Raw genomic sequence first — 15,415 nt, forward strand, 5'->3', positions numbered from 1 at the left:
GGCTGTGGTAATGAGGCCACATGCCGAGGGTACTTGAAGGGCAGAGGCCAACTGCACTCTGCCCAGATGCCAGCTCTTCTGCTGGGGTAGCCTGCAGGACATCAGGCTCTGGACCAGGGACAAAGGTAGGGCAGAGGCCGACTGCACTCTGTCCAGCTGCCAGCTCTTCTGCTGGGGTAGCCTGCAGGACATCAGGCTCTGGACCAGGGAAAAAGGTAGGGCAGAGGCCGACTGCACTCTGCCCAGATGCCAGCTCTTCCACTGGGGTAGCCTGCAGGACATCAGGCTCTGGATCAGGGACAACGGTAGGGCAGAGGCCGACTGCGCTCTGTCCAGCTGCCAGCTCTTCCGCTGGGGTACTGAGACCATAGTCCGGCTCAGTAGTCAAGGGAACATGGACGTCAGGAGGGGTTAGCATCGCCTCCGTTAACCCTGGTGCCACGCTAGGAGTTAGCTGGGGAGGGGAATTTGTACTTACCCCCTCCTCTGGGTGTCCCGGTGAGGGTAGTTGGGGATCTGGGAAGGCTGTCCCGCATCCCTGTAGGTCAGGCACAGAGACCACGGTCCCATCTGCGCCGTCTGGAGGATTGGTGTCTCCCCTTGTTGGGGAAAGCTGCCGCTGGGGAGAGGGGGTGCTGTGCTCCTTTCCTGGAAACACAGGCTGCCGCTGGAGAGGGAGACCGCCTGTCTCCACTCCCTTACCATGGTCCTGTTGCTGTAGAGAGGGACCAGCTGTCTCTGCTCTCTGTAGGACACACTGCTGCTGGGGGGGAAGGACGGCACCTTCGGCCCCCTGGGGTACACACTGCCGCTGGAGAGGGAGACCGCCTGTCTCCGCTCCCTTACCATGGTCCTGTTGCTGTAGAGAGGGACCAACTGTCTCTGCTCTCTGTAGGACATACTGCTGCTGGGGGGGAAGGACGGCACCTTCGGCCCCCTGGGGTACACACTGCCGCTGGAGAGGGAGACCGCCTGTCTCCACTCCCTTACCATGGTCCTGTTGCTGTAGAGAGGGACCAACTGTCTCTGCTCTCTGTAGGACACACGGCTGCTGGGGGGAAAGGACGACCCCTTCGGCCCCCTGTAACTCACGCTGTTGTTGGGGTGCAGGGACGGAATACTTTGCCCTCACTGCCCGATATTCTGCTTCCATCTGCAGATACTCCGCCAGTTCTCTCCTTATTCTTGGTACCATTTCCTCGGTTAGAAGGGACCCGTAGATATCCAACCGCCGCTTCAGCATAGCGTCAAACTGTACGTGACTATACCAATAGTCCAGTTTTGCTGGGTGTTCCCAGGATGCTGTTCCTCGCCCTAGGGAAGCCATCCTGTTGTAGCCAGGGGCGCTGCCCAATGGCTAGCGTTGCCCTCAATTGTAACTCCAAACGTTACCAGTGTCTCTGAGCTGCTTCTCCTCGCACTAGGACGCCATCCCACCGCTTGCCACCAATGTAACGGAGCTCCGTGTACCCCGACCGAGTACCCTCCGTTGATGGATGCTCCTAGCGCTCTCAGAGGACTCCAAGCACTGCAGACGACACCACAACCACCGCAGGCTCCACAACCGCCGTAGCTTAACTGGAGCCGCGCCGTCTTCCTTCCACCCTGGATCGGCTTCTGTCCTCCAGGACCGTGTGGGGAAGACCTCTCCTCCAGGAGAGCGTAACAGGAACAAGCTCTTAAAAGAGCTAAGTGATTAAGAGCTCAGGGGAATATGCAGCGCATAGCAATCCCCAGTGTGATATAGCAGTTCCCTCCAATAACGAGACAAGGCTACGTATTGAGGGTCAGAAGAGGTCCGAGGACTGGAACACCCAGCCTGCTTTTTATTAGGATCAGGTACATACAGGACACTCCCAGGGGGAGGATGAAATTGACCAATCACATGCATGGTAACACCCCCACGTCTCCTCCCCTCAGATAAACACATAACCTAATTAAAACATACATTATTTTACCCAAGTTCTGGATGTACCCCAAAAACAGGGGGTACAGCTTTAAATCTGGTATCCCCAAATAGCCCTGGTTCAGGGGAACAGTCTGTCCAAAAATCAGCCCATTCGGATGGATGGTTCGGGAGATACAGGGCTCCAAAGTTTTGACCGACCGCACAGACCAACTAGCCGAAAATAGTTCCATGAGTTTTGGCCTTGCGGTCGGTCTCCGTTCGCACGGTAAAATAGACGAAATTCTTGCCATCCATTCGCATCTTTGTGGTCGCTAGAATCCCCATACTAAGTTAAGTATAACTACCGAACGGCCGGTCGTTCGGTAGTTTCCGTGCGTAATTCTGGATGTCTGGAGGTCTTAGCGGTATTCGCCTGTTTGTGCTTCCGATTTCAGTTCCATGCGTTCACAGGCAAACACCGCTGTTCGCACGCAAGATGGCCGCGAACACGTGGAAAAGTCCCGAAATGGCGGCCACCTATTCAGAGCACAAAGAATTCGCATGAAATCATGCGAGCGGCTGTATTCTCCAGTAATGGCATTCTCATGCAATATATTCGCCTAAATCCCCTGGCTGTTAGGTTATATTAGCAGTCCAAACCTACAGCATAGATAAAGGGAAAAAGACAGTCTAATACAAGTCCATATGCCTGAATACAGGGTTTGCAGTGCAATATAGTCCAGGACCATAGTCGCAGGGGAGGAGGCGGGCAAGCAGGCCTCTCCAGGACAAAGTGGCGAAGGGCACTTCGTCACAACAGTGTTCTGTGAAGTTTGATTGACTTCTCAAGGGGAAGCAGACAAGCCGCACTGCACCAATCTATTATTAAATACCGTAGTTACTATTTTATTTTTATTTTATTATTGATTGCTTGTGTACCGTGGGTTGTTTTTTTTCTACCTCGACAGAATTGAATATCCTATCAAATTGTGTAGGCAGATTCAATCAATACTTACTATACTAAAATATATATTATTTAGAAATAGCCAGTCACCTCCGAATACCTACCGGGGATATATGTACCAAGTGATATCTGTCAGTATTAATGGGGTTCTCGTCTTTATTCATATTTGCTATCTTTACTCTAGAAATATTAAAATATAGAATTATTAATGTAATCTAATGAACTTGTTTTAATCTAGCTAATTGAGCATGCATACATTGAATATAATACAATGAGATTAGTTAATGAGATTACGTCCAGAATTTTGCGAAGAATTACACCATGGGTAACAAAGTATAGCAGTATTTGTACTACTAGGTATCTTTGTTAGCTATTGGGATCGTACAAGCCAGCATGCAAATGTGGTGATAGCGCACAATGTGTAAAGGTTACATGACATACATGTCACATCCAGACTGCCAGACAAGGTCGCCCCAGAAGTGCCCAATAATGGATTTGAACCTGGGTACTTTGCAGTCCTGGGCCTGCTGTTTCTCCTCTGAGCCCCCATACAGCTCAAGTAATAGCCTGAAGTTTGTATCTTGCCTTGTATCCAGCACTGGGGGCTGGACATTATTCTGTGGCTGTTCCAACATTCTCGGCACACCTGTAGCTGATGGCCTCATTACCCAGGTATAAAACACTGCCTCTCCCAGAAGGCAGTGTCAGTTCCTTGACTATGTTTTTGCAAGTATGCATCTAGTTGCTGTTTAAACATCATACGGACTCTGATAAAACCACTTCTTCAGGCAGAGAATTCCACATCCTTATTGTTCTTATGGTTAAAAAAAACTTTTCTTTGCCTTAGACTAAATCTTCTTTCTTCCAGTCTAAATGCATGACCTTGTGTCCTAGTAAAGTCCTGTTTGTGAATAGATTCCCCCACAATGGTTTGTATTTGCCCCTGGTATATTTGCATAATGTTATCATATTGTGATGAGACCAATCTTGCCACTGTGCATTGGAGGAGCCTGGTTGCCTGCCTGCTGCCTTTTGACTATGGACCGGCATTTAGATACTTTATTTTCCTATGCTGAAAGGTCTATTCATGTATTTCTGCCCTAGCGTTTGGTAGATTCTCGGATTTACTGAATGAACTCATTTAACCCAGATAGCTATGCCATGGAGTCTATTCGTGTCATAAAAGACTTTGGCTCCATGGCAATTGAACTGTATGTGTGTGGTCTGAGCGCCATTCAGTAATAATGTGCGCTCAGACCTAAGCTATCTGGGGATATGTTGCATGTCTGTATTATATGTAATAAATGTAACCTTGTGTATTTTATTGTATTTTACTGTATTTTGCTACCATGTGGCTAATGGAGTTTTGCCTCTGTCCTTGGAGATAATTGGATTACTTCTCAATCATCTCCAGGATAGAAGACTCTGTGGAACTGGTTTTGGGCAGAAAAGCCATGCTTAATTTGGTCACAAAGGACTTTGATCTATCTTTTGAACCAATGGACCAATTTGGATGATTTTTTGGATATGTTTGTATTTGGAGTATGCTGATTCTGAAAATGTATGTGAATGTGATGCATACTTTTAAAGTTATGAATAATGTGGAAAAAACGTATTTCTCTGCCTGTGATAATTACATTACCCATTGTGTAAGGTCATTGTATCACAGGCAGAGGGGAGGATTTTGTGTGGGAGTGTCTGAGTGTATTGTACGTGTTTATTGGTTGTTTTCCAAAACCCTGTGGGTGGTACGAATGTGTATATAAGAACAATAAACCCACAGCTCTGTCTGTTCCTGTTTTGACCCTCAACACAGAGCCTTGTCTCGTTCTTGGGGGGGATTTATTGTATGCTGTTCCAGTTCGACTGCTAGGAGTGTAAACCTTTCATATGGTTTTTCCTATTCGGCTGTTTACAGCATTCGTATGTTTGAGAGCATTCATATGCTTCTCCGGTTCGGTGGATTGGTGTCTACAGTAGCTGCCTGTATATCTGGAAGGGAATATCTCCTAAACGGCTTTTAACCCCTTTGATGACTGGGGATGCCGTTACACATATCCCCTCTGAGGCGAAGTTTTTCTAAACTAAATAGGTTTAAATTTGTTAACCTTTCTTCATAGCTGATATGTTATATTCCTTTTGTTAATTTTGTAGCCCGCCTCTGCACTTTTTCTAGTGCCATAATATCCTTCTTTAGAACAGGTGCCCAAAATTGCACAGCATATTCAATATGTGGTCTTAGCAGTGATTTATAAAGAGGCAAAATGATATTCTAATCCCGAGAATGGATGCCCTTTTTCATGCATGACAATACCTTACTGGCCTTAGCCACTGCTGATTGACATTGCACATTGTTGCATAGTTTGTTGTCTATAACAATTCCCAAATCCTTCTGTGTTATCCCTAATTCGCTTCCATTAAGGATATAAGTTGCTTGTGCATTCTTTATGCCAAATTGCATAACTTGCAAGTCATTAGTAGCAGATGATTCTGTGTCACAAGCTGCACCATCATCACAGCAGCAGAGTTCTCTTTAATGCTCCCATTATCTCTCCCACTATTTTATTTACCCCATCTTTTTTTTTGTCAGGATACGACATTATATATCAGCACCTCTGTTTTTTTGGGGGGTTTTTTTTCTACAAAGGAGCCACTTTTGTACTTGATATATGAATGGTGGGTGATATGCTAAAGGTGGGGCAAGGGGTGGACCAGCAAGTTAAGCGTGATCATGAGACTTGTGTATGACAGAAAAATTCAGTTCAGCCAAACCATTTCCTCCAAAAATAAAATACCTTTTGGCATGGCAGAATGTTAGAAACATAGAAACATAGAATGTGACGGCAGATAAGAACCATTCGGCCCATCTAGTCTGCCCAGTTTTCTAAATACTTTCATTAGTCCCTGGCCTTATCTTAAGTCTAGGATAGCCTTATGCCTATCCCACGCATGCTTAAACTCCTTTACTGTGTTAACCTCTACCACTTCAGCTGGAAGGCTATTCCATGCATCCACTACCCTCTCAGTAAATTAATACTTCCTGATATTATTTTTAAACCTTTGTCCTTCTAATTTTAGACTATGTCCTCTGGTTGTGGTAGTTTTTCTTCTTTTAAATATAGTCTCCTCCTTTACCGTGTTGATTCCCTTTATGTATTTAAATGTTTCTATCATATCCCCCCTGTCTCGTCTTTCCACCAAGCTATACATGTTAAGATCCTTTAACCTTTCCTGGTAAGTTTTATCCTGCAATCCATGAACCAGTTTAGTAGCCCTTCTTTGAACTATCTCTAAGGTATCAATAAGATTTTCAATAGATCAATAGATTTTCAGTATCAATATTGTTTTTTTTTTTTTTTTTTTTTTAATTCTTTATTTTTTGCAACGGTATTGAGTAGACAATGCCAATGATTTGGCTCGTGCAAGAGCCCAATGGTTTTCCAAATGATGAGTTTAGTACATAAATATGCCAAAGTACATGTGAGAGATACCTTAGGTAATAGCATCATTGCTACTTTCATCCGTTGTTATTGTTTCAAAACGAAAATGTTAACAACACTTTAATACAGAAGAAAGGAAGAGAAAACAAAAAAAAAAGGTGAGAAGAGAACTGAACTGCGGGCCGGGATACCGGTCGTCTCGGCCCAACGGTGGTGGTTGGGTGGGGACGGAGGGGTAGGGGGGTCATACTTTGGTCATTTGTTTGTTTTTGCGTTTCCTATCAGTTATTTAGTCCTTATCAGTCACTGTAGGTCTCCCACGGTTCCCATGTCTTAGTGAAAGCTTTGGTGGAGCCTCTAACCCGGGCCGTGAGCTTGTCCATAAGATGGCATTCTTTAATCTTATTGATCACTTTTGCTACTGGAGGGGTGTCTTGTTGTAACCAATTTTGGGCTACTGCTCTTCTGGCTGCTAGAGTTATTTTATTAAACAGTTGTTGGTTCGGTTTGGGCCATACTTCCTGGGGTCTGGCTAGCAGGAACGCCCATGGGTTTAGTGTCACTGGTCTATCCAGAATTTGGGTTAGTAGTGTTTGAATGGCCTTCCAGAAGATTTTAATCTTGTGGCAGTGCCACCACATGTGGGCATACGTCCCTTTCTCTCCACAGTTGCGCCAGCAGAGATCTGTGGGCGTTTTTTTCATGTGGTACAATTGAACAGGGGTGGTATACCACCTGAACATCGTTTTGTACGACTGTTCCTGCATTGTGACGCAGATGGAGGTTTTGGCGTTTGCCTCCCATATGTCCTGCCAGTCTATACCTTCTAAGTTTTCCCCAAGATCGGTTTCCCATTTGTCGGTGTAGTGGAGGGTGCCCCATTCCCGTGTGGTGGAGCAGAGGTGGGAGTATAGGAGGGAGATCATGCCCTTCTGGTAGCGTTCGGCCAGGCGTATTTTTTCAAAGAATGTCGGTTTAGTTTTGGCAGCTATTTTAACAGACTCTTGGTTAGCATAGTTTCTTAGCTGGAGGTACCTGAAAAAATCTGCAGGGGTCAGGGTTGTTCTAGTTTGTAATTCCGCGAAAGGAATTATTTTGTCTCCTGCGTAGAGTTGGTGAACTCTTTGAAGGTCTGCCCTTTCTAATCCCCTGAAATCTCTAGGTCTCATGCCTGGAGTAAATGTCCTATTTCGGTATATGGGGGTGAGGGGGGAGGTCAAATGTTACGGTTGCCTCCAGGCTGGCTGGAAGTTGGACCGTAGAAAAGGATGCTCCTAGCGCTCACCAAAGGACCATCAGCACCGTAGCCACCATAAGCACTGCGAACTCCACGAACCACCGCTGCTGGGCTGGTATCTCGCTGTCTGCTCTGCGCCCTGGACCTACGACCAGGCTCCAGGTTCCAATAGGCGAACCTCTTCCTTCTGTAGAGCGAAGCAGGATCAGGAACAAGAGCTCTTACAAGAGCTCAGTAGCTAAGGGAGTATGAAGAGCATAGCAATCCCTGTAGTGATTATAGCTGTCCCCTACAAACATGAGTCAAGGCTACAAGTTAGAGGGTCAGAAGAGGTCTGAAAAACGAAGTGTAGGAGAAGGTAAGGGTCAGCGGTGTTCGGTAAAATGTGTAGCCGATTTCAGTTCCACAGAATCTTTAGCATACACCGCTGACCACATTCGAATGAACCAAGATGGCTGCCGCCACATGCAATTAACCTGCAGTAACCTCACAGCCTGGGAGGTAAATTGCCTGCATACTTTGACTTCTGGGTGGTCCGCCTGTGTGGTACTTGGTTCAGTAAGCCCTATTTACTGAACCAAGTGGGAGAGAGCCAGGGGCAAGTTATTTTACAGGTCTGGGGACATAGTCTTAAAGGGGCATTGTTCAGCAAAGTCACAATATGTCCCCAGATGGTTCTTAAAGGGCCATACACACCCAATAAAAGTTAATACGTTTTTCAGGGGCACAATCTTCCAGGGGCCATAGTCATGAGGAAGGAGGCTGGCAAATAGGCTTCTCCACAATCCAGGGAAGCAGGGCAATTTTCCATTTAAAGGGCCAGTTAAAAATAGCCATTTGTAACATCAATGTTGTTAGTTCATATTTTATGGCATATTTGTCCCATGTATGTATCGAATTTGTGATAGCTGGGCAAGTGGTCCTTTAGGAGTGTTTTGTGCTCTTTTGGGGTCCATATGTAGAACTGTGGGAGGTCTGATTTCATGATCAGGGATTCCAGGTCGACCCATCTCCTGGCTTCTGGAGGGGTATGCCACATTGCTATTTGTGTCAGGTGGGCTGCAATGTAATAGAAATGCAAGTGTGGTAGACATAGGCCTCGTCTTGTTTTGGGACGGTATAGTATGTTGCGGGCTACTCTATGTCTTTTGTTGTGCCAAATGAAGCGATCAATAGTCTGCTGTAATGGCTTTAGGTCATGCTTCGTTATGGGGATGGGTAGGGCCTGGAATAAGAAAAGGATACGGGGTAGGACGTTCATCTTCACCAAGTGAATCCTCCCGATCCAAGATATAGGTTTGTCCGCCCAGGTCTCCATGTCCGCTATGAGTTTAGTGATTATGGGGGAGTAGTTTAGTTTGTGCAGCTCCGTGAGGTCTGCTGGTAGCTTAATGCCGAGGTAGGAGAGGTAGGTCGGTGACATGCGTATGTGGTAGTCTGATGCGATTCGGGTGATCTCATGTTGTGTGAGGAAGAGTGGGAGAGTTCTGGATTTCTCCATGTTGACTTTGTAGCCTGATATTGCGCTATAGGTCCGCAAAAGGGGCATTAGTGTGTGCATGGAGTTAATGGGGTTAGTTAATGTGATGAGGACGTCTCTGCGTACCCAGACACCAGAAACTCTTGGTCTGTTATCTTTGCCACCGTAATGTCGGGGTGTTCCCTGATTGCCTGTAGGAGGAGTTAGTACAAAGAGCAACAGGGATAGGGGGCAGCCTTGTCTAGTGCCGTTGTGTATGTTGAATCGGGGGCTGTTCGTCCCTGTCAGCTGTATTTGTGCTGTCACGTCTGTGTAAAGTGCACGTACTGCCGTGATGGAGGGGGGGGGGGTATGTTTAAGTGTTCCAGCAGTGTGAACATGTATGGCCAGTTCACCCTATCGAACGCTTTTTCAGCGTCGAGGGACAGGGCTATCGCTGGTGTTTTAGTTGTAGTGAGCGTCCAAATTATGTCAATGTTTCGTCTTGTATTTTCAAATAGCTGTCTGCCGGGAACGAACCTGACTTGGTCTGCGTGAATGAGGCGAGTGAGGTGTGGGTTCAGTCGTGTTGCAAGTATTTTGGCCAGAATTTTACTGTCATGGTTTATGAGTGAAATGGGTCGGTATGCCTCCGGTTGGGTATGGTCTTTATCCGGTTTGGGTAGAAGTAGGATGTGTGCTTGTGTCATGTCCTTAGTAGGCGGGGTCCCTTCAATTAATTCACTGAATAGGGTTTCCATGTGCAGGAGCAATTCCTTGCGGAAGGTTTTGTAATAGCTTCCCTCATAGCCATCAGGGCCCGGGGCTTTGTTGCTCTTTAGGGATGAAATGGCCAAATTGATTTCATCCTTGGTGATTGGGGCTGACAGCTCTGCTACGGCTGCAGTATGGCGTTTGGGTAGATTGAGGCGTGTTAAGAATTCTGATGTTCTCTGGCAGGCGACTGCAGTGGGTGTGTCGCCTTGGGGGGTGTGGTTGTATAGGGCTTCATAGAAGGAGGTAAAGGCCTGCGCTATCTCTGTCGGTGTGGTTTTCATGGTGCCGTCTGGGGCTCGTGGGGGCGTTGTGTTCTGGGGCGCAGTGTGCGGGCCAGCAGGATATCCATTTTATTTGATTTGTCGTAATACGTCCGTTTAGTCCATGTTAGTGCCCGTGCTGTGTCGTCTATCAGCAGTTGCCTAATAGAAAGGCATGTGTCTTGCAGGTGTTGAAGTGTTGGGTGGCGCTGTTCCGTTTTACGGAGGGTGTCTAGTAGCTGGGTGAGTTCTTGAGTTTTCAGTTTCTTCTTGTGCGTCACTATTTTGATGAGGTGGCCTCGAATTACTGCTTTGTATGCTGCTCAAACTACTGTCATCGGGACTTCTGGCGTCAGATTTTCTGTGAAGTATGTATTTAACTGTTTTTGTACATCTGCTACAACTAGTGGGTCTTTTAGGAGGGAGGTGTTGAGCCTCCATGTCCATGGGGTGGGGCTGTGTAGGCCATCTAGATAAATTGCTATGTCTGCGTGGTCGGACCAGGCACTGGAGCCTATTTCTGTTTTTTGGGTTTTAGCAAAGCCCACTTGGTTAGTCAGGAAAATGTCAATGCGTGAGTAGGTGCTGTGGGGGGGAGAGTAGTAGGTATAGTCTTTGTGACTGGGGTGTTGTGCTCTCCACGTGTCTATGAGTCCCGTTTTATGGATGAAGTTATTTAGTTGTTTATCTTGAGCTCCCTTGCCGTGGGATCTGGCTAGTCCCAGTCGCGAGCATCTGTCAACGGCCGGGGAGGGGGTAGCGTTTAGGTCGCCTCCAAGTATTACCACTCCACTAGGTAGTGACAAAACTTTGTCAGACATTTGGTTCCAGAATTGTGGGCAGGGGGTGTTGGGAGTGTATATGTTGATCAAGTGTATGGTTTGTGTGTAGATTCGGCCTGTTGCTATTATGTATCTGCCCTCTGGGTCGTTTTCTACGTGGGTGAGGTGTATAGGGCATCGTTTGTGGATGAGGATAATTACCCCATTCCGTTTTTGAAAGGCGCGTGCCTCAGCAGCTACTCGGTAGGTATGGTCACGGAGGGAGACCTGGGCGGACCTAGGTAGCTGCGTCTCCTGTAGGTACGCCATGTCTGGATTAAGTCTCCTCTTCAGTTCCCTGAAGAGTGTTGTGCGTCTCTTGCGTGGGGCGTTGAGGCCCTTAACATTGAGTGAGGATACTTTTATTGCCATGATGTTAGAGTTAGAGTGTCTCCCATGAGGTGGAGACGTAAAGGGTGTGACACGGGGCATGGCCCTCGCCCACCTCTGCTCCCCCATCCCTCTGCGTTAGTGGGGTTCCCGTGGGAGGGTGTTGTCTTGTCTATTAGTGACCGAAGTGTTTGAAGGGTAGGAGTTAGGTTAAATTTTGGATACGTGTAGAGTGGGATGTGGGAGAAGGGTGGGGTAGGGGTGTGGGGGGTACAAGTGTACCTGTCTGGTCTTATGCCTCGCCAGACTGTGGGGGGGGTACCTGGACCCTTGCCTCCTTCAGGATTGTTTCCATCTGGGGGGTCTGGGTCATGAACCAAGTCACCGGAGGTGACCCCTATACCATCAAATTGTCGTTGGAATGATATGCCAAGTGTCGCTAATGTCCGGGGCAAGTTGTGGGTGTTGACTTCCCTTTTTTTTTGCCGCAGTTTTCCAGAGGACTAGGCTGTCATGGTTGTTTGGCTGAAGGGTATGAGGTCCTCATGGTCATGTCCTTTCATGGCACTGTGTTTGAAATCATGAGTGGGAGGGTGGGGAGGGATGCCCTGCCCCGTTGGATTCCCAGAGTTAGGTATGAATCAATGTATGTGTAGGCAGATACCTGAGGTCTCATCTAGTATGGTTTCCTGATGCGTAGGTGGTCCACTGGAGGGGATATGTGCTGGAAGTGCCGTTGCTGTATCAGAGGATCAAACGGGGGGGGGGGTGAGAGGGGGGAGATACCGTACCCTGTCTACCTCGCAGTCTGTGTTAAATTTGCGAATGACACGCAAAAATACTTTGGGAGGCTGAGCTTATTCTGTGTGTAGCATTGCCTTGTCCGGCCTGTGCTATATCCACTCTCTGCTAGCACTGCTTGGCCTGTCGCCTTGTCACTGAGCGTGTACCCTGGCGGTGGATAATCGTGTGGAGTGGGGTGGATTGTCAGGGGTGGGAGGCATGCCACTAAGCATGAGCCAGAGTCATCAGCATATAATTTGCATTACAATTATAACATTTGCATACAATCACACATCATCAACGGTTACTCTGGTATAAAAGTAGGCTGTCTGCATACTGTGTTTGGCTTCCTGCCTACCAGTGTGTCTACCGTTTTTTATGTGAAGTCCCTGGTTGTGTCTGATGGTGTGGTATATGAGTGGACCTCTGGTTTGTTCGTTTTTTGTTGCTGCAATAAATTTTTTTTTTATCTATTTTTTTTCCCTTTTTTTTTTTGGGAGGGGGTGTGTGACATTGAATTACATTCCCCCCTGTTGTGTTCCCCTTCTACGTGTGTATCTAGTAATAGCCTGTGCGTGACCCTGTGGAGCGCATGCTACCTTTACCCTCTGACGCGTACATTATTGCGGCGTGAGCGGTTTGCTAGGTCTTCCAGGGCTGCCTCCGAAGCTTCTAAGCGAGAGGTGAGTGTTGATGTGGTCGGTAGCTGCAACTGTAGTCTCTACCCGTTGCTCCAGCTCGGAGTTCCGTGGCCCCAGCGAGTGAATCTCCGCCATTACCGGAGCTGCATTCTATCTCCCGGGCTAAGAAGGTCTTCATTTCCGCGAGTATACGCGCCGTCTCAGGTGCTGGTGAGTGTTGCATCTGGGACGTTTCATTGTCCGTTGGTGTGGCAGGGGCCCTCAGGCCGTTTTCGGCGCCATCTTGGGGGTCTTGGCTGCAATGGCGCGAGGCCGCGAAAAGATCCCTCACTGTGGTAGCTGCCTCAGCGTGCTTTTTGGGCTGCTTTCTGGGTGTTCGTTTGTCCATCGATGGTGAGTGAGGTTGCGGGGAAGAATTCGTTTTTTATGGCTATAATTAGCTTTTGGTAATGGGTCGGTGAGGAGCGCTAGGGAAACACGTCCAGCTTGGTTCCTGGTCAAGCCACGCCCCCCGGCAGAATGTTGTTTATGTGGCGATTTGGCCCAAAATTAATCCACAAAAAGATATGAGAAAACAAATCAGACGAACCAAAATGGCACGAAAACACACCAATCATTAAGTATATGTTTTGCAGTAAACTTTACTGTAATTTGGTATAAATATAGATTATTTTAACTCATTTTTTCCCACTATTGATCACTTCTCACTTTTTCTGTGAATAAATCAAAATTGAGTGCCGCCCCCATAACCATTAATCATCACCATGGATGGAATTCCAAATCATGAATGCTTGCCCATTAACACCGTTACGGCGTTCTATGACATCCCCATTATAATGGGCTTTAAAGCCGTTGCGGCGGCATATAACGCCGTAACGGCTTTCATCCCCAGGAGCTCGACAGTACTCACCTCCGCCGCGATTCTCTTCGGTAGGACTGCCTGTTAGCCCAGGCAGTCCTCCCCTGGCAAATGAGGCCCCCCGGGGCCATGTGATCGCTCTCAAAGAGCGATCACATGGCCCCCTATAGCTGGCTGTGGATCTGCCAGCAGGGGGACTGTCTGAAGTGTCAGACAGTCCCCCTGCTTGTGGGAAGAATAATTAAAAAATATTATTACACATGTTAAAATTAAATAAAAGTATGTGTATATACTGGATCTTGTGTATTGTTTAATATATACATATATATAGTATATATATAAAATAGTTTTTTTGCTTTTTTCACACAAAAACAAATATGAACGCTAACTTTGGCCAGTGTTTGTGACGCTGGCTACTATAAAAGACTGGACATACCCCACTTGCAATACCTTGGGTTGTGTACTTTTGCAAATGGTATGCCATCATGGGGGTAAATCTCATTGCTGGACTACCACACAGTCTCAAAGGCAACATAACCAACCTGGCGAATTTCAATTTGAAAAAACTGAAAAATGGAACGTGCTATATTTGACCCTGTAACTTTCCAAAACGCCATAAAAACTATTAATGGGGGTACTGTTGTACTCGTGAGACTTTGCTGAATCCAAATATGTGTGTTTTTTTGCAGTTAAAGCTAACAGTATTATGACATTTACAGCTAAACTGTCTACAAATTTAAAAAAAATCTTAATTTCACACCGTTTTGAAAATTTTATTCATAATAAATTAGGTTTCAAATATGAATAGTTCATGAGAAATTAAAGCCCAGTTTCTCCTGAACAAAATGATATATAATAAGTGTGGGTGCATATAATATGAAAGAGGTGAATTACGATAGAACAGACTTATAGCGCAAATTCCAGTTTTTGTTTACATTTTGACGGGGTTAAATAGTTGCATGGTGTTTTGAAGTTCAGGAATTCAGATGATCACCTCTAGGGGCCAAATATACTTTTAAGTAAACCCCACTACCCCATTTATGCTACCGATTGCACTTATTTATACATTATTAAAGCAGAAAAATGGTCGTACAGACTACTCGTCCCTGCCCTACCACAACACATTATAGCAGGGTTACAGAGATCCCACTATTGAATTGACACAGCTTAATACCTACAGTGACATTTTCTGCTTTTACCAACTTTAACACAGAACTTTCCTTTCTTTACTTATTTCCTTTCCATAAAGCAAAGCTTTTAAAGTCATTCAATGTAAATAAGTGCATTATTATGAACCCAATTCAGCTGTTTCCACCGGCACAGAAATCCACAACGCACAGAGTGAGCTTGAAATGAGTCCAAAAAAACAAAACAAATCAATATTTTTAGCTGAGAAGTATACAGTGGTTTAAAATTAGTCATCGCTTGATCTTTCTGAAGGGGTTTGGATCAGACATACACAATAAAGCCTTGGAAAACATTACTTTGTCTTTCATTAAATAGGGATTTTTTTTTATGCTACGACTTTTAACCCCTTAACCCCTTAAGGACCAAACTTCTGGAATAAAAGGGAATCATGACATGTCAGGCACATCATGTGTCCTTAAGGGGTTAACGCCGTTAGGGAATTCTATGCCGTCCCCATTATAATTGGCTTTAAAGCCGTTACGGTGGCATAGAACGCCCTAATGGCTTTAAAGGACCACTATAGTGCCAGGAAATCAAACTTGTCTTTAGGTCCCCCCCACCCTCATGGCTCCCGTCCCGCTGGGCTGAAGGGGGCTGAAGGGGTTAAACACGTACCTTTCTTCAGCGCCGGGCTTTCTGGGCTCTCCACCCTCAGCCGACATCAGTGCTGAATGCGAATTTCTCAATGCTTTCCTATGAACGGCAGTGTCTTCTCACTGTGAAAATCACAGTGAAAAGCGCAGAAGCCCTCTAGCGGCTGTCAATGAG

This window comes from Pelobates fuscus, chromosome 10, assembly GCF_036172605.1.
Source record: "Pelobates fuscus isolate aPelFus1 chromosome 10, aPelFus1.pri, whole genome shotgun sequence".
In the NCBI taxonomy this organism is placed as follows: domain Eukaryota; kingdom Metazoa; phylum Chordata; class Amphibia; order Anura; family Pelobatidae; genus Pelobates; species Pelobates fuscus.